The sequence below is a fragment of the Mauremys mutica genome, chromosome 6 (assembly GCF_020497125.1).
Source record: "Mauremys mutica isolate MM-2020 ecotype Southern chromosome 6, ASM2049712v1, whole genome shotgun sequence".
Lineage (NCBI taxonomy): Eukaryota > Metazoa > Chordata > Testudines > Geoemydidae > Mauremys > Mauremys mutica.
The window spans coordinates 81,349,826-81,369,451 of record NC_059077.1 but is presented as its reverse complement, the minus strand read 5'-3'; the positions used below and the strand labels follow the sequence as shown (position 1 = coordinate 81,369,451).

The following is a 19,626-nucleotide window of genomic DNA, read 5'->3' as shown; positions in this document are numbered from 1 at the left end:
TTTTTATATATATTGTTATATATACACACACACACACATATATATATATATAGTTTCTGGCTTATTTCCACTGAAATTACTAGAGATTCTGCCCTTCATTTGTCAGGAACAAGATCTAGCCCTGTAGGTGGAGTGCCCCTACACACTGCTGGACGTTTCGGATTCCCCCCAACGTTTCGTACAGTTCTGCAGAGAATTAGCATCCCCACCGTTAAGCAATGGGATGCATGAGGAAGCTTTAGCATCCCTCCTGCGTTGGCTCAGCGGCGAAGTTCCCACTGCTATCAAAGGTGGGCACCAGACTAGATGCCAAGGCCGCTAGGGACAGGTAGGGCCGAGTAACACCGAGGAGACCCAGCAGTAGGGTCGTGGTGGGGGCACGTGGCGCTGGCCCGCCCCGCGGTCCCGCCTCTAGCGGGCAGAGGCGTCCGCCCATCCAGCGAGAGCTGACCACAGCCACCGCGGGAGGAGGCCGGCTCAATCCGCGCAGGCGCACTGCTGCCCAGCGCAGGCAGCAAGCGGGCACGGAGAGATGGGGAGGGGAGCTTCCTGCACTCCTGTCGCAGTTAGGCAGGCTGAGTGCGCCTGCGCGCTGGGGAGGTGGAGGAGGGCGGGGCTGTATTTTGAACGGCTGGATGCGGGTGGCTCACTATTTGGCAGGAAGGTGAGGAGGCCTCTATCCTGGCAGCAAAGGCAAGGCGGGGAGCGGCGGCTCCAAATGTGGCAGAGGAGCGCAGCAGGCAGCGGCGGCGGCAGAGGAGGGGGGCACACGAGAGAAGGGGCGCAGCTGTCCCCGCGGCGGAGCTGAGCGGCCTGGCGAGGCAGGGGGGCTCCGGCAGCTGCTGCTCTGGCACCCCCAGGCCGTCCGCCTGGCACCCCCGGGCCCGGTCCGGCCAGCAGGTGAGAGCGAGAGCCGAGGGGGAGCCTGTCGCGCCGCCCTTGGCCTGGCCCAGTACCAGGCCGAGCCGGAGGGAGTCGCTGTGGGGGGAGCTGGAGCCGCCGCCTCTCCCAGCCTCCCCCTCCCCCGGGGCTGCCATTAGTTATTCACTCACAGCTGGCCCCGCCCCAGGGCCCCTCCCGGCCGTCGCTGCTGCGACTCAGCCTGGGGGCCCAGCTCCATCCTGGGGTGTGCGGGGGAAGGCCCCGGTGTGACCGCTCCTGCCCCGCCCCCTCGGGATCCGGGGGAGGGGTCCGCTCGCTCCCGTCCCTAATACCGCCCCCCGGGCTGCACCCTCCTCCCCCGCCACCGGGCTGCAAGCGGGGCGCCCCGCACGGGGGGAAAGGCCCCCCTCGCTGGCAAAGCCCCAGAGTCAAGCCCCGCTCCCAGCTGTGCTGCAGCGTGTGTGTCTCTCCTGCCCCCCCCCCCCGTGGCTGGGCGAGGGGGTGCGTCGCACTGGTGCCCGACTGGGGTTCGCGGGGGTTGGGGGCGCAGCTGTTGCGGTGGGACTGCGCCCGGCTCTCCGCTCCGGAGCGACACACGGCGCTGCCGCTATCTGAGACACTCCGTGTGCGCGTGTGTGTGAGCGCGCCTGGCTCGGGCTCTGCTGGCTTCCTTTGTCTGCTGCTGCCGCCGCGCTCCCCTCCTCCTTCTCTCGGTACCTCTCTCCCTCCCGCCCCCTCGCCCTTCCCCCTCCCTCCCTTCCTTCCCCTCTCTCCCAGACTCCAAGCGCTGCTGCAGCTGCAGGTTTGTAAATACTGGACCAACACACACACAACATGGCTGACGCTCGCCCTGCTCTTCCACCAGGCTCTCCTCCTCTGTCTCTCTCCGTTTCTTAATGTTTCATCCGTACGTGCTTTTCTGTCTCTCCCCCCCATCCCTAATCTCCTTCCCCATCCCCTCCCCCCTCCAAAAGGAGGAAAAGCAATTCACCCTCCTTGCGCGCATGGCGGGATTTCAAGGGTAAGGATCCTTGCTTTGGAAGCTTTCTCCTTTCGCTTTGCTGTTTACAACAAAATGAAACCTAAAATCAGAGGGAGCCTGGCAAGGTCTGGGGCGGAGGAGGAGGAGGGAGGTGAATGGGGTGAGCCCTGCTGAGAGAGGCTTGATTGGAATGTGCGTGTCTTTTTCTCTTTAGGGAGGTGGTGGAGGTGGGGGAAAAACTGATGCACCAAAATGTTGGCAGAGATGAAATACTCTGTGTTGCACTTGCAGAATGCTCTAGAGCAGTTTCTTTTCTTTTTCTTTAGAATGTGGCTCATTATAAAGGTATCAACCCAATACAGTCACTTGAAAAAGAACTGGATCACTTAGGTCAGAATGGGTGTTGGGTGGATACAAATCATAATGTAGGCTTTTGGAATTTTTGGCTGTACCGTCTTCAATATAGTATCAATATCTTGAGGAGCTTTCATACCATAGGATCCAGAACTGGAATGGAGGCTTGCTGAATCCTCTTGCAATGCCAGGTTTGTTGTACAAACCTATTTGCCCTTGTGATAACCACATCATGGCTGAAGGATGTTTCCTTTATAAAGAAACATGATGCTGGGTATGCCAGAAATCTGAAAAGAATTGTGAACTTCAGTGTGCTTTGTTGAACTGCAACAAGAAAGCATGTTTCCTTCTTACTTGCTCCTGGACTCTGGATGGAGTCCTAGCACTGGGCTAACATTCAGTCCCACATCCTCAGGCCTCAGTTATGCACAGCACCCCCTTCTGGCTCCCAGAAGAATGTCCTCAAATCAGTGGATAAATGATGATGAATTTCTAAAGTAAATGCCAAAATAATGTTGTTGGATGGCAATTTCTTGTGCATATTTTCCCCATTCTAAAGTGACCTGGAGTAGAGCTGAATTTTTTTCTAGGTTAGTTTTAATAGTCACTTTTTAGTGCTTCCTAGGCCTCTTGCTACATGTTTTGTGACTTTAGTGGTAAACATTTAATTTTCAAAGCTTAAATTTACAGTATAATGCTGCTGATGTATTGTCTAAAATGAAGTTAACATAGGTGAAACTAAAATTATTTCACTGACTTGGATAACATACACTGCAGATTTGTGTGGAATCATTGCAGTAACTTATTGATAGGCCTAGCTTCCATTAATATCTGAGTTGTGCTCCAAGGTAACGTTTTAGCTTTTGTAGTTTTGGATGGCCTGCTTTGCTTTGGAAGCTTCTAGTAGTTTCTAGAAGAGAAACAGACTGGTATATTTGCATTTGTATAGGTTTTGAAAGATAGTTAAGTGGAATTATATTTCTTGTGTTGGAATTAGGTATGATGTGTTATACTGGCTGTATAAATAATCTACCATTTGTATCTCTATTACAAAATGTCAGTTGAGTAGAGGTGAGATCCAAATTAGAAGATCATTTTGAAATGTGTATCTATGTCCACTCTACTTCATAAAACGGAGGTATTGCGATATTCAGTTATTCCTTTAACCTCAGAAGGTTCTTTAGTAATATCTGTGGAACCATTAAAATGTTCTAATAGTAGCAGGTAAATATTCTGAAGACTGCTGTGCATTACATATCAACCACACTTCAAAACTGCTATTAATTATTTTATTTTTATATGAAAAGCCTGCAGGTGTAGTATGTGTGTTCAAGTCCCCTCTCCTCCTTAGTCCTGTTGATATGCAGCTGCAATCTTGTTGCAGAAGTAAAACTAACTTGAATGATGGAATTATTGTAACTGTTTCAACGGAATGTGAAGTCAAAAGGTTTACCCATATAATTTATCAATGAAAACTGTCATTTATTTTGGAGCTGGATCTTGGTCTATAAAGCTAGCAACTAACTTTTCTTGCAGTTGAATAAATTCAGTTCATGGTTGCTTGGTATTGTTGTAGGAATCCTATAAGTAATTTTGTATACCCTGTACATTTTACACTTTACAACATGAACTTTTTAGTTGTACAGATGAGTCCTAGCACAGAATGAAAGTCATTGATCTTTCTCAGTAGTGTTGCATAGGGAACTGGTCTGACCTGGGGATTTGCCCAGAGAATCCTCCCAATTTTCATCTCTTTTTCAAGTACAAATAGAGCAGGTGGGTGACATTGAAGGACCACTTCTTGTATATTGGGGGGTTGGGAGACAATGAAATCTAAAATTCAAAAAGCTGTCAAGGTTATTGTTCCTAAAAGACAAAGTATGGTATTGATAGAAAAACACGGAACAGAACAATGTGCATCAAGATTGAGAGATAGCTCAGTGGTTTGAGCATTGGCCTGCTAAACCCAGGGTTGTGAGTTCAATCCTTGAGGGGGCTATTTAGGGTTCTGGGGCAAAAATCTGTCTGGGGATTGGTCCTGCTTTGAGCAGGGGGTTGGACTAGATGACCTTCTGAGGTCCCTTCCAACCTTGAAGTTCTATGATTCTATGAAGATTTAATATAAATTGCTCATTAATAAAACCGTATTGTAAAACAAGACTGAAAGGGGAAGAACTTGTAAAACACCTATTGTACAGGTAGGCTAACAGGAGGAGGTGGAAAAGTGGGAAACTTATAAACTGATTTACCCTTTATTAACATTTTTATCAGTGGTTCTTGGTACAAACAGCAAATCATAATAGAGTGCGATTCTTCATTTTAGCACAGAGCTTCACAAATGATCAAATGAACTCTTAAGGTAATAGGCCGTTTTAGTTCACGTCCACTTGAACTTGTACAGCTCTTCTGTTTTAGCTGTTCATAAGGGTGTGTGAATAGTACCCTTCCATCATTCATCTTATTTGGTATCTTCCCCCCAGTAATAGCTGCCAAACCCTTCTTGCCATTTTGAGATTGATAAAAATCTTGCTGATGCAATGTCTGTCAAACTTGCTGTAAAATATTTTAATGCATTACAGATAACTTCATTAAATTCCAACTTGTTTTGCCAAATAGGATTAAGATTTTGAAGAGCAAGACAGAACAGCTTATCTTTGCCATTAAAGTTGTGCTTTTGGTTTTACTCACAAACTTATTAGGAAGACCAAACTGACTCTGCTTGATAGTATGGGCAGGAAGGTATTTTGTATATAACAATTTTAGACAATGGCCAAAATATCCTAATGTCGATGTGTCCAAAGGATGTTATCTGAAAAATGATGAACAAGAAGGCTTATTTTGTGTCTAGCTGACCTTGTAGTATTAATGTGTTGGGTGCTTTAGAATACCTGAGAGGAAGTAAACTTTCAGATCAAAATAGCAATAAAATACTATGATCGGCGCAATTTTTTTATTACCGTATGTAAAGTGTCGAAGAAAAACTAAGTTCTCGCTTTTTGTTTGGGTGCAGCAAAATTAAATACTTTATTTATTTCTCTAGTGAACACAAGAGGGAGAGAGTGTCAGGAACTGGGTTGCCCCTTGTCCCGGACGGATCTCTCTCAATTAGTAAACAATCATAGCAATTTTTATACCTTTGTTACAGACAGTGGCTAGCAAACCTGGAGACAGTAAAAGTAAACATTTGCATTTGTTTATACATAAGCCTATTCGCTATCTTATTTGTCTTCAATACTAGAACAGAAAACAAAACTGCAGTTTACAAGGTCGTAATGACTCTTCACACAATTCTCTCTGTACCACATTAAGATCCCTTCAAACCTTCATTAATTAATTCTTGGCCTCCACAAAAGGATTCATCTTTATTCTTTGAAATGTTCTTATATCATTTTCATTATGTCACTTTGGGTGGTTTTAAACCAACTACTATATTGGATGTGAAAACCTGACTTTTACAGAAGATTTCTAAGTTGACTTATTTTCTCATCTTCATATCTTTCTTTTAAGTAGTTGGCATAGACACATAGCTTGTACTTGAAAAATGTCAATCATTCGACTTGCTTTTATGTATGATTTTAAAAGATCTCTGGTTATGGCTCTGTGGTAGTCCTGTTTCTTATTGCTCTGTTACTAGCTAGTAGTTTCTGCACATTCTTTAACTCAAGAGAAACCTACCTAAACATCAACATGTTGCATAACAAGATCATGAAGAATCAGAATTCATTTTATGAGTAAATGTCTGTATCCTACTCCTCCCTCAACATATGATGAAGAATGAGGTTTTTAAAGCATCCTAGGGATTTGTCAGATATGCCATTAAAGTTTAATACAAGATGTGTCTAAAACCACTAGACTACTTTGAAAGTCTCAACCGAGGCATTTACTTGAATTACTTGCAGTATGTAGGACCGCTTTTACCATATGGATGAATGTTACATATTAAACCAAAACAGGAAGCCAAATCCTTTAAGCCAGTGTAATTCTGAATTTAAGAATGTAATTGACTCTTCTAAGAGTGAAATTGACAAGTGTTGAAAGTGTTTTCCTAACTGGAGACTCTCTTTCTATATTCCTCTTCTGCAGTGTATGGTATGAAACTGGTGTAATTCCATACTAAGTAAGATCATACATATTTCCCTCCGTCTACCTTTAACTATTTTTTTTTAGTGTAGTGGTAAGTCCAACTGCCACAATGCATTAATCACAGGCACGGATGGTGGCAAAAGCTTATATTTTAGAATATCTTATTCTTCAACACAAGGCCCCAGTATCTGCAGATCTTAGCAAAGTGGTTATTGATGTCTATAGAATCATTTTACATCAATATGAGTAAATTTGGAAAAGATGTGGGGAGTCGTAAGTGAACTATAAAAGAGCAACAATGCTCTATTAGAGATTTACTTCCTGAAGCATGCTTGAGACATTATAGAGTTGTAGATGGGTTTTTTTTTGGGGTTTGTGAAGGAAGGTGGCAAGACAAGACATCTGTGTTTTCAGTTATGTATTTTTCAACTAACTGTTACATTGTGGGAAATTTTTAGAGATACTACTTTAGCTTACTATTCAAGAAGCTAAGGTCAAGAACCACTGACAGAGTTTTGCGAACATCTAAAATAGTTTAATAAAGTTATCCTATAACACTCCTGTATTATCCATCATTGCTGAATGATGCGTACTTTTTAGGGCCTGATTGTGCAAGTGTTTACTGTCGAGTGTAGTACTTATTGCTATCAGAAGTCCCTCAACTTCAATGCAGCACTGTGTTTGACAGCAGATGTGTGCGGGCTAAGGCACTTAGATTGTAATCTCATTGGAGAAGGGACTGGTTCCTCCCTCCCCCCATACCAGGCAGAGAATGATGTTGGCATTTTTTTTTTGTCTTCTATAAAATGGCCTTTTCTGTTCATTGAGTGATTTCATGATGGTGACTTGTGACATCATTACACTTAAATCTGGGAAGAATGTGCTGTCACAGTTATTGGGCTATCTGCATCTCTGACCTTTCTTGATCTCTTCAAGTTCTCCTAGTGTCAGATCTCACCTTCACTTCTCTCTGCATAGAATCACATCTTTACCACACAGGGTTAGTCTTAGGTGTCAGTCCAAAGTACAAACCATGATTACCTCAGCAGGCCAGAGTTATTTTCTGTACCTATAGTTCTACTCCTCAGAAGCAGTGGGCAGGGGTGGTACCCATTTAGTGACCTTTGATCTCTTCTGTTCCCAGCCTTGATAAAACAGCTGTGTAACTTAAGCTAGAGCAGTGGTTCTCAAACTTTTGTACTGGTGACCCCTTTCACATAGCAAACCTCTGAGTGTGACATCCCTCCCTTATATATATTAAAAACACTTTTGTATATATTTAACACCACTATAAATGCTGTCTGCAAAGTGGGGTTCGGAGTGGAGGCTGACAGCTCATGACCCCCCCCATGTAATAATTTCGCAACCCTCTGAGGGGTCCCGACCCCTAGTTTGAGAACCCCTGGGCAGAGCCTGGAAATAGGCAATTGTTGTGGAACTATCCCTCCTCCCAACTGTTCATTGAGAGGTTGCTTATCTAGCTCCATTATGTTGCTTTCCTGCTTGTTATTCCAGCAGCTCCCTGTTAAACTGTGTTAAGTGATTTTGATATTCTGTCCATTTACTTCTCAGCAGTTGAAGACAGTGAAACAATAAAGTTTGGGAGCTACTGAGCTAGACAAATATATTGACACAAGAAATTGGTAACCCAGTTAACTATATAGTAACTTTGTTTGGGAGCTACTGAGCTAGACAAATATATTGACACAAGAAATTGGTAACCCAGTTAACTATATAGTAACTTTACCTCACAGACTAGAAGAATGTAAGAATGATACCTACTTAATAGAAAGTTCTGCTCTGTTTTGTAATTTGGGATGCATATGCTTGCTATATGGACTGACTTCCAATAGTCATGAGCATTGGCAAATCGTATTGAAGTCCATGTGAACGTCAGGTGTTCAGCATCTTTGAAAATCAGGCCATTGGTGACTAAAAATATTTTATGGTTGTTGGCACTGCAGAGCCAATACATCAACAGAAGGGTGAGCTGGATTCTATTCTAGCTCATGGGTCAACAGAATTTTTAACTTCAGTTCCAGGGTTAAATTTTTCCCTCAGTTATATCTGGCATTGACTTGCCTACATATAAAAAGTACAGAATTTACTCCACAATATCTTTACTACTACAGATGATTAAGCAGAAGGTCACAGCTTTAAAAATAAATAAATTATACTTTCTGAATGGTTACCTCTTTATGGTTACATAGAACCTACCGTAACAAAGATGGGAACATGCTTACCTATATTTTTGTTTTACTTCACATTTGACACTGTTTTATGGTTAGTCAGTTTCACAGTTTTCTGTGTTTGTGCAAGTCTGATACAGCAGCTAGACAGAGAAGCACACTTTTTTTTTAAGCGCACATAAATTGGCAGGAACACTTGAAGGGGAACATAATACCTGAGACGACATCTGAATTTTTTTAAATAACTAGATTTCTAGTTGATTGTCACTTTAAGGCTGTCTTTCAGTCTTCCCAAAACTTGAATTTCTGCATTTTTTTTTCCAACCAGTCCCCTCTTCGCCTTGCCTTGGATTCTTTCTTCTGAAACAGATGTAGCTGTCAGTCTCCTTTATATTGTTTCAAAAGCACCCCCTGAGCAACAAAAGTTTTAGCACTGAAAAGTGCCAGTATAGACAGTGGCTCCTGGTGATAAACCTACCATCGCTTGTTCGGGGTTGGGTTTTTTTAATCGCCGGGAGACCTCGCCTCCGGCGATAAAGCATGTCTACACTGCCCATGTCACAGCGCTGTAAGATGAGTAGTGTAGATATACCCCATGTCTCTTCTGGCCTTACACCTCCATCCAGAGTCAGACTTTAATACAGCATAGGGCCTCTGATCACAGGTGGAGTTTATGTTCAGTTATTCTCCCCCTTCGCCCCCAAAAACCTTGAAGGAATGATGCCATGCCCACCCAAAGCCATGCATATACTTCAATATTAAACTGACATGGCAATATTTTCACTCCCTAAATAAATCACTTCTTTCCTTCTCCTCAGAGTTCAATAAATCATTTTCCACATTTGTTAGGCTCTTTTGCTACCACTGTCTTCCCGAGTGCATGTTATATCCTCCACTGTCTAGCTCTGAAGTTATTGCTCTCTCTCTCTCTTCCCCCCCCCCCCGCCAACAAAAAATAGCAACACTTGGGCTTGTCTGCTCCTTCTTGGAAGGAATGTAGGGAAGGAAGGAATAATCCGTTCCCCAGCTTGACTTTTCCGGTCAGAATATTTACTCATCCTGGACATGTTGACTTTTTTTCAAACCCTAGGGGAAAACTGTATACTTGTAAACTGAACAAATGTGATAACTTGAGGCACAATAAATAAGGAACCATACACTATCACTGCTTCTCATTTTTCTGAGAATAAACACTTTTATGGAGCATTCAGAGTTTAATTTAATAAATAGTTTTACATATGAATTTTCTTAACCATTTATGGACTGTAATACTGGTTAATAGTTAAGAGTTTTCATTTTTCTATTCTCCATCTTCAATACATTAACTTTTTGTTCAAAAACTTTATTTCATTCACATTCCAGGTTTATCCAGTAAACTAATTTTTGTTAACTGAAGCTAGATGTATGCTTATTTTCAGAATCTGTAACACCAACACAATCTTTCAGTTCAAGGTTTCATTTTTCTGTCCCTTGATCCTGCAAAAATTTAAGTACATGCTAAGTTGTTGTGGCTACTTGCATGCTTAAAGTTACTTATATGTGTAAGTCCTTGCATCACTGGGGTTTAGAAGAACAACAGTGATAAATGTTATGATTACAATGAGAGGAATATTGTGCTATTCTTTAAATTTGGCAGGAACGTAGATTACACAATGAATATGCTATTTATAACCATGGTATTTCATATTGTAGAAACTTTTTATTCAGATATGTCAAGTAAAACATTTTCACAATTGGGGTTGTTTTCATGTAAAACTCTACTATTATCTAAAGTACTTAAGATTAATCAAATAGTGAGTTAAGACTGTTGGAGACTAGCAAAAATGCGTGAGTTAAGTTCAGCTGGAGATGGTTTGTTCCTCTAGTCCAGGGGTCGGCAACCTTTCAGAAGTGGTGTGCCGAGTCTTCATTTATTCACTCTAATTTAAGGTTTCGCGTGCCAGTAATACATTTTAACATTTTTAGAAGGTCTCTTTCTATAGGTCTATAATATATAACTAAACTATTGTTGTATGTAAAGTAAAGTAAATAAGTTTTTAAAAATGTTTAAGAAGCTTCATTTAAAACTGAATTAAAATGCAGAGTCCCCTGGAGCGGTGGACACGGCAGTGTGAGTGCCACTGAAAATCAGCTCGCGTGCCGCAGGTTGCATATCCCTGCTCTAGTCTCTGCAAAGATATAGTTAAAGTCATTGGAAAAGTTCCTTTCCATGTTCATTTATTCATTTTTTTTCTTCTCGTGGGACTGATCCTATAAGCACATATGTAAGTCTTTATAGGATCAAGACTGCAGGTAATACTGGTAACTTCCCCTTTGCCTTTGGACAATCTTTAAAATCTCTTAGTTCAGTTATGTATTGAATAAAAAAGTCTGTCCTTTCACTACTGATAATACTTAACAAGATCACTTTGGCTAGTCTCTAAAAACTGAAGGAGACTTCTTCCTTGTTGGTAGTGTTAACTTTATTTGATTTTGGGGGGGGTGGGTATGTGGCGGCGGGGAGAATGGGTTATAGACTTGTACACAATATGACTTATTTTCTAGATGATTAGCTTTATCCATTCAGTGCTGCTTGTAATGAGCTGTAGAACTCTTGAAACATGCAAAATAGGATTTTAGCTGACAGTCAGTAATGATAAATGTGTTATCAGTTGGTCTATAAATTGATCAGCCAGATACTAATAGGGTATAAAAAGAAGTGTAACTCCTTAATAATAGCTTATATTTATATAGTACCTTTTGATCCAGAAGCATTCAAGCATGTGTTAGAGTAGACTATACACATAGAAATTGAACATGGCAGCAGTACACAAACTTGAGAAGAGGAGTTAAGTATAACTTCTTTAACTGAAATGACAGGATTCATTTTAAGTAAGTAAATCATGAGTAGCCAGCTTGAAATCTGACCAGAAAATTCCCTCCTGTGAATAGTGGTGTGTGATATACTAATGACATGAGTGATTATGGTTTAGGATTTTATTTGATCTGAAAGATTATTAATATACACCTCTACCCTGAAACAACGCTGTCCTCGGGAGCCAAAAAATCTTACTGTGTTATAGGTGAAACTGTGTTATATTGAACTTGCTTTGATCCGCTGGAGCGCGCAGCCCCCTCCCCATCCACCCAAGCGCTGCTTTACCGCATTGTATCCTAATTTGCGTTATATCGGGGTAGAGGTGTATGCTCAATACTCTAAGGAGAAAGTGACACCTACTAGGTGCAGTACGTGTAGTGTTCTTTAACACATTGAGATTTTTTTTTTCTTAGTCTTGGTCTCTTATCCAAGCAACAAGTAGTCCTGACACAGCTAAATGTAAGAATTTGAGGTAGAATGGTTACTGTGATACAGGAAGGGAAACTTTTTTTTTTAAACTCCTACTTGAGCCAAAGTAAGAAACATCAAGTTCGGTCTCAGTTCATTAAAGTATTTTCATCAGGATACTGAAGATGATGATTTCTTTCTTTAATAGGGTTACTGCTCTAGTGGATGTGGGGAAGCAGTGGATCTAATGTATCTTGATTTTTATTAAGGCTTTTGACACAGTCCCACATGACATTCTCCTAATCAAACTAAAGAAATATGCTCTAGATTAAATTACGATAAAGGTGTGCCCAGCTAGTTTAAAGACTGTACTCCGAGTAGTTATCAGTGCTTCACTATCAAACTGGGAGGGCATATCTAAAGGGGTCCCACGGGAATCAGCCCTGGTCCAGTACTAGTCAGTATTTTCATTCATGACCTGATAATGAAGTAGAAAGTATGCTTATAAAACTTGCAGATGGCTCCAACCTGGGAGCACTTTGCAAGCACTTTAGAGGACAGGATAGAATTAAAAAGGGCCTTGACAAATAAGTGAATTGGTCTGAATTAAATAAGATGAAATTTAATAAAGACCAGTGAACTTTCCTTCACTTAAGAAGGAAAAATCAAATGTGCTACTACAAAATGGGGAATAACTGGCTAGGTGGCAGTAACACTAAAAAGGATGTGTGGGTTGTGGATCACAAACTGAATATGAGTAGACAGTTTGATGCATTTGCAAAAGAGGCTAATATTCTGGGGTATTTTAACAGGAGTGTCAAATGTAAAACATGGGAGGTAACTGTCCTGTGCTACTTGGCACTGGTGGGACCTCAGCTGGAGAACTGTCCAGTTTTGGGCACCACACTTCAGGAAAGATGTGGACAAATTGGAGAGAGTCCAGAGGAGAGCAACAAAAAGGATGAAAAATGTAGAAAACCTGACATATAAGGAAAGGTTAAAAAAACAAAAACTGGGCATGTTTAGTTTTGAGAAAAGCAGACTGAAGGGAGATCAGATAACAGCCTTACTATGTTAAGTACTGTTATAAAGGGGATGGTGATCAAATGTTTCCTTGTCCACTGAAGTTAGGACAAAAAGGAATAGCCCTAATCTGCAGCAAAGGAGATTTAGATGAAACATTAGGAAGATTTTTTCTAGTTATAAAGGTAGGTAATTTCTGGAATAGTTTTCCAAGGCGGGTTGTGGAATCCCCATCATTGGAGGGTTTTAAAAACAGGTGGGACAAGCACAAGTCAGGCATGGTCTAGTTTTACTTGGTCCTGCTTCAGTGCAGTGGAACTGTACTTGGTGGCTTGTCGAGGTCCCTTCCAGCCCTGTGCCTATATGATTCTCTGAGAAACTAGATCCATTAATAACCAACTAGGTTGTAGAACAAAACACTGTGGATCTGATAAGTATTTCAGTTAGCTCTTTCCTGAAAAGAGTGGTATTGATGCAGATAAGGAGCAAGTGATCTAGCATAATATAGAGAGGTGTGCAAGTGGTGGCAGAAATGTCGTCTGCCTTAAAACTGTAGGAATATAACAATAGCATAGTGTAAAGACAAAATATTACAGGACTGGAACTCCAGGAATTCCAGAGTTCTAATCCCCATTATGTCTCTGGGTTTGTAGCCTTTGAGAAAGAATTCTTAAATGACTTGCATTGATCCCATTTTACATATAGGAAACTGCTTGCCTGCTTTTCAGGGTTGTGTGGATAAATAGATATTTGTATATAACTTTGATGTGGTAAACTGCTGTGTGTAATAGCTATAAAGGGGCTGCACCTCCATTAAAACACCAATTAAAAGTGCCCTTGTATACATGTCTTTAGTGTCCTAGTTGCCAAAATGCATGAATAATTATTCTGCAATAATTTACAAAAAAAGAAGTTAATGTTCTTTGGACCAGATATATGATTATGAAAGGTCATTATGCAGATGACAATCACAAGGACCTCTTGAAACATTCGAATTGAAACAGACTAGAAGCTTGAGTGAATTTCTTTTGAAACTTAATGTATATGTACATAATATAAATATTTATACTGGTTGTTATACCAATACACTTCTTGGTTTAAAGTTGACTTTTAAGCTTGATCCCAGCTTTGTTTGGCAGTAGTCGGTTCTTTATTTCTCTTATAGCTGACTCTTCAACAGTGGGTTGTTCCATTGAGGGTTTTTTTTATATTAAACCTCAAATCCATTTTCTTTGAATCATTCTGTTCCAATTTAATCCTTGGTTTAATCTGGGAGCAAGACATTCTCTAAAGGGACAGCAGATGGCAAATTGGCCAGTGCCTTAGCCTAGGGGTAGGCAACCTATGGCACGGGTGCCGAAGGTGGCACACAAGCTGATTTTCAGTGGCACTCACAATGCCCGGGTCCTGGCCACTGGTCTGGGGGGGGCTCTGCATTTTAATTTAATTTTAAATGAAGTTTCTTAAACATTTTAAAAACCTTATTTACTTTACATACAACAATAGTTTAGTTATATATTATAGCCTTATAGAAAGAGATCTTCTAAAAACATTAAAATATATTACCGGCACGCAAAACCTTAAATTAGAGTGAATAAATGAAGACTCGGCATACCATTTCTGAAAGATTGCCGACCCCTGCCTTAGCCAAATCTTGAATGTGTCTGTGGTGTTACTTATGAGGGAGGCAAAGCAAACAGGAAATTATTAAATGTTCATTTTACCTAACTGTTAATGGTTTGCTTTACTGTCCATGATCCTTTAAAGTAATATTAGAACAACTAACACTTTTTGGGACACATACTGTGCTGGAATTTCATTTGTTTTTGGTTTCATTCCCCCCCTCCCCGGACATTTGGGGTGGGTTCCTGAAAATTAATGGATACGTTTTATATGTCTGTCTTGGACATGAGGGGGCGGGGAGGCTGTCATTCTTGTGCTGAAATGAAGTAGCTCACTTTTTCCCTCATTGTCTTTGGATCTGTTTTGTCTTTTCTTTCATCCTTATCCATTTTAATTTTTCTCCCACTACCACCCTCTTGGGCCTCATTTCCTTTTTTGTCCTGGCATTCAGCTTTTTTTTCCTTTCAAATTGGGCTTTATGTGGCAGTGACTGGTTATAGTCTGTTGTCTACACTAGAGAATTAAACTACTGTTAACAGAACCAGTGGGATAACATCGAACTAAGTGCCCACAGTACAGTGTGCACAAATTAACCAGTGTTTTGATTTAAGTCTTGTACTATGTCCACACTTACTCTTTACTTTGCTATTTCAGTAGCACTGTTTTTGAGTACCCATTTCACAACTATTGGTGCAGTTACCTTCAGTGTCTGCTTGTAGGAAATTTAGGCCTTTGTGCAATCCAAAGAGAATTGTAGAGGAGGTCAGTCAAACTCTCAACTCTCAAGTCTCTAGGATCAGTTATATTTTTGAGACAAGGCCTGGAAAACGATAAGCTAGGATAAATTTTCAGCTCTTGCTCTTTGCTCAATAGGAAAGGTTTCTGTTGGAACTTTTTAGGCAGGGTGAATTGATTTAAATCAGTGATATAAATCAGCAAGTGGAAAGCCTCAACTTATTTAATCAACCTTTCAATTTGTGCTTCAGTTATTTTCTTTAAAAAAGGAGCATTTTCATTGGCACAAGGTGGATTTGATTTAAATCACTAGTCAGGAAGACTCAATTTAATCATGGATTTCTACATAAAAGTGCATTTTTCTTGGTTGTTATAACCTTAATACATATTCTTCACAACTCAGAGATAGATGTAAGTTTCATTTTTAGAAGGTACACACTATACATTTTTAAAGTGATTTATTTTGAAAACTTTTCAGATTAGTTCTACAGCTATATCAGAAAATGAATGATTGTTTGGTTATTTCATTTACCAAAGGTAATTGAAGCAGATATTTATGAAGTCAGTTCACCTCCCAATATCTCCGATTCAACATGTTAATCATTCATATTTGAAGGATTTTCTTGCCATGCTGTATTAGGAGGAGAACATGACCAGACAGATGTTTACATTGTTTTATTTAACTAAAACAACAACGTTATGTATTCTGGATTTTTTTCTTCAACAGCAAACACAATATTTTAACAAAACAAGCATATGAATTTTTGAATGTAGTTAAACATTCAAGTTTTTTAAAATCAGGTTTGTTTTTGTTAAAATTTGTTTTTAAATAAAATAGTTAAATGAAATATTTAAAAAAAAATCGATTAGGTCAGCCAGGTCAAGGAAAAGGAAGATCTGCCTATTTCCGCTATTTATTTTTTTCACAACTGCATCTAAAATGATAGTATCATAGAGTAACAACTATATTTTTTGCTCAAACATGAGATTTCAAGAATAGTTCAGAAGGAAGACAGACAGCCCTTAAGAAAGAAGTCTGAAATAAAAAAAAAGTTTACGAACCTGAAGTTCCTGCATGTTCAGACATGTTCTTTTCATCATCTTCAACGCAGCTTCTTCCTGAGAAGGAACACTTCTCACGATTTTGTTTCATTTGAGCAACCAGGCCTTGCATTTCTTTGTTGCACTGCTTGTTTGCATTTTGCATGCTTGCCTGTCAATGAAATTCCTCTACCTGTGGGTAAAATATTCCCAAAGTGGGTCTCTTTTATGGCACTTTTAGAAAGTGGTAAGGGATTGATGCTTTGTACACACATTTGCAGAGGGACAATAGGGTTGAGGTCTGTTATTTCTCACCTCTACATATTATTTATTTATTTGTTTAAATACATTTTTGCCGTTAACAAGCATGTTATCTTTGGAGAGACAAAGCCACTGTTTGAGAACTGCAAAACTAAGCATATCTAATGGTATCTTCTAGACCAGGGGTTTCAAACTCAAATGACCACAAGGGCCACATGAGGTCTAGTACATTGGCCCGAGGGCCACATCACTGACACCCCTACTCTCACTGCCCCCGGCCCTGCCCCCACTCCACCCCTTCCATGAGGCCCCTTCCCTGCCCCTCTCCACCCCCTTCCCCAAAGTCCCCACCCCACCGCTGCCCCTTCCCTGTCACCAGGGGGTGCAGGGTGCATCATGGGGCTCAGGGCAGGGAATTGGTGTGGGGGGTGCAAGAGGGGTGGGGGTGCGGCGGGGGCTCAGGGCAGGGAGTTGGGGTGCAGGAGGTGTGCGTGGTGCGGCAAGGAGTTGGGTGCAGGAGGGTTGCGGGTTATGGTGGGGGCTCAGGGCAGGGAGTTGGGGTGCAGGAGTGGTGTGGGGTGCGAGCTCCGGCCCGGCGCCGCTTACCTAGAGTGGCTCCGGGGTGGCAGTGGTGTACATCAGGGCCAGGGCAGGCTCCTGGCCCTGCGCTGCTCCAGGAAGCAGCCGGAATCACGTCCCCTGGGGGAACAGGGGTGGGCACAGGGCTCCGCTGCTGCTCCTCCAGGTACCTCCCACGAAGCTCCCATTGGCCATGGTTCCCTTGAAGCGAGGCAATGCAGGAGCCCTCTGCCTCCTCCCTCCGGCCCGAAGGGACGTGCTGCTAGCCGCTTAAACATTACATGAATATATTGTCTCATACTATAGAATTTATAATTCCCATTCTATGATGAGATATCTTTGAGCTATAATGTGTCTTAATTAAGACAATCTTTAGATAGTTTTTTTTCCTGAAAAAGCATTTTATCAAAAAAACTGATATTTTGGATTTATTATTTATATTTTAAATCATTGATTTTTATCCGCCCTGCATTGGCAGATATTTAATTATTAAAATATGTTGATTTACAACTAAATAGAGCCTTTACACTAGATTTGTTACATCTTTTTGCTGTCTTGGAGGATACAGTAGTGTTCTGCTTAAATAATTTAATTCTTGCTTAATATTTTTCTGATTCTTATTGAGCATGTTTAGTATGTTAGAACATGGTGAATTATATATTTTGTTTACTAGATAATTAACTCTTTGTTTATGATTTGTGTCAAGCTGCATTAGTTGGTAATTGGAAGTTAAATACAACATATACAAATTTATTTAACAGTCTTAAATGTTTTCGACACACAAACTTCTCTTACCAAAAATTTTCACCTTTATGACTAAATTATTTATTAAAGGAAAAGAGAGATTAACTGTAGTCATTGAGTTAAACTGGTCATTTCAGATCAGTCTGGGAAAACTTTCAAATAGGCCTAAATTAAAGTGACTGAAGTTTAAGTTCCTACTTGCCTAAGTCTCTTGAAAATGAGACAAGTGTCCCAAGTTCCTTAAGCAGTCCTTCAAACCTTTAAAACTAATAGATCTCATCCCCTCCCTCATTTATATTCATAGACTAGAAGACAAAAAGGTATTTTTGTCTTTTGAACTCCCAAATAATTAATCTCAACTTTGAAATAATTAGTCCAAATGAAGAAAATATTCTTTCTGTGACCCCAGGAAAGGCTACTGCTGTCAAAAGTTTGAATAGCATGTCAACAAGCTTTGGTTCCAGGTGCTTAGCTAGTGACTTCCACCGGGTCAGTGGTATGACTTTCTCTAAAACATCTGCAAACATATACTGCTTGAATGGCACATCTCCAGGCCTGAAATTTATTATGGTTGGCATCTTTGATGGGTAATTGTTAGATGCCCATGTAGTAGCAGCAGCAGCATCTTCAGCAGTTAGGCATCTTCCCTGGTACGTTGGGTTGAGAATTTTGGCAGGAAAATGAGTGTTTGATCCATATACTTCTTTACTGCCTGTAATTTAACTTTGTTGATGGGTATTTCTTTGTTCAGTGTCTTTTTTTTAAGTGCTTTCCAAATTTCAACAGCATCAGCAATACAGAAGCAAACCTTCTGCAGTTTGTCCAGAGCTATAGAAATAGATTTCAGTATATTCAGGATATCTTCTATGTTTCTCTTTAGTCTGATGTTGATTACTTTGGCTCTGGTAGTAGTTCCATCTATTTTATAATTTTCTTCACAAATTATCAGAATAGGCCAGTTCTTAATAAATAGCTCAAAACAATCAAGCACTGAATTCCATTGTACGTCTTGGGGGAAGAATTATGTTGGATTCTCCTGCTCTCTTCAGTGTAGCTTAAGCGAAGTGTTGCTATGGAAGTATTTTGTAGTTTCAACATTTTCCTTTAACCCTGGAGTTATACTTACATCTTTAGCTAAAAGATGTGTTAAATGAGCACTTCATGCATGTCGTAAATTTTAAATTCCCTTCATTATCTTTTTGTAGATTTCTCCTCTGTGTCAAAGCCATGCAGTTGACACTTCAGTTTTTGTTTACAGTTTGTTATAGTTTTTACTGCTACTTGTTAGTATTCCCCTGTATGGGCATTTCCTGATGTATCAGTTTTTTCTGTAAGAAAGACAACCACATCCTCTGTCTCAAGTGCAAATTACAGGATCATTGTGTACAATGCTCTTCTCATTAAAAACTCAGATTAATGAATTTCCCATCAATGCTTTTGCATGCTGTTCAATTTCCTTCTCATATACTGTATCCAGGAACCATCCAGCAATGTCTGTACTGTCGTAATGATTGACTATGTTAATGAAATCTTTGGACCTGAACTAGACAAAAGAGAGAATTTGTTGAATAAATGAACCAAGCAATCTTCTCATCTGTGGAGTCTTGCTGGAATTTGCTTGTCCTGATTTACGAGCTCATCCATGATTTTACTGGATGATGGAAGAGGGTTTTTGTTTGTTTTGTTTCTATACAGGTAATTTACTGTCTGACATATGTTTAGTTACAGCACTGCTAGTGGTATCAGCAGATTACTCCTGAGGTTGTAGACCAGTCCTGCACAACTCGTAAAGCGGTGAGGGCCATATTACTCCAAAGAAAACAGCTGAGGGCTGAAACCCCCTGGCCCCGCCCCAGTGCCCCCAG

The 19,626-nt window shown here is 40.7% G+C and overlaps 1 protein-coding gene across 4 annotated transcripts in view; it reads left to right on the top strand.

Annotated features, from left to right (window-relative positions):
* The first annotated feature begins 650 nt into the window (after positions 1–650).
* The window catches only part of SPIN1 (spindlin 1), a 104,304-nt gene continuing 85,328 nt past the window's right edge, over positions 651–19,626 (top strand). For 2 of the 4 annotated variants that reach the window (XM_045021406.1, XM_045021402.1), the window contains exon 1: positions 656–900. The gene's annotated coding sequence lies outside the window, so the exon portion shown is untranslated. Of the gene's footprint in view, positions 901–1,680; positions 1,904–19,626 lie in introns of those variants that run through there. The other 2 variants (XM_045021407.1, XM_045021403.1) reach the window with 2 other exon arrangements.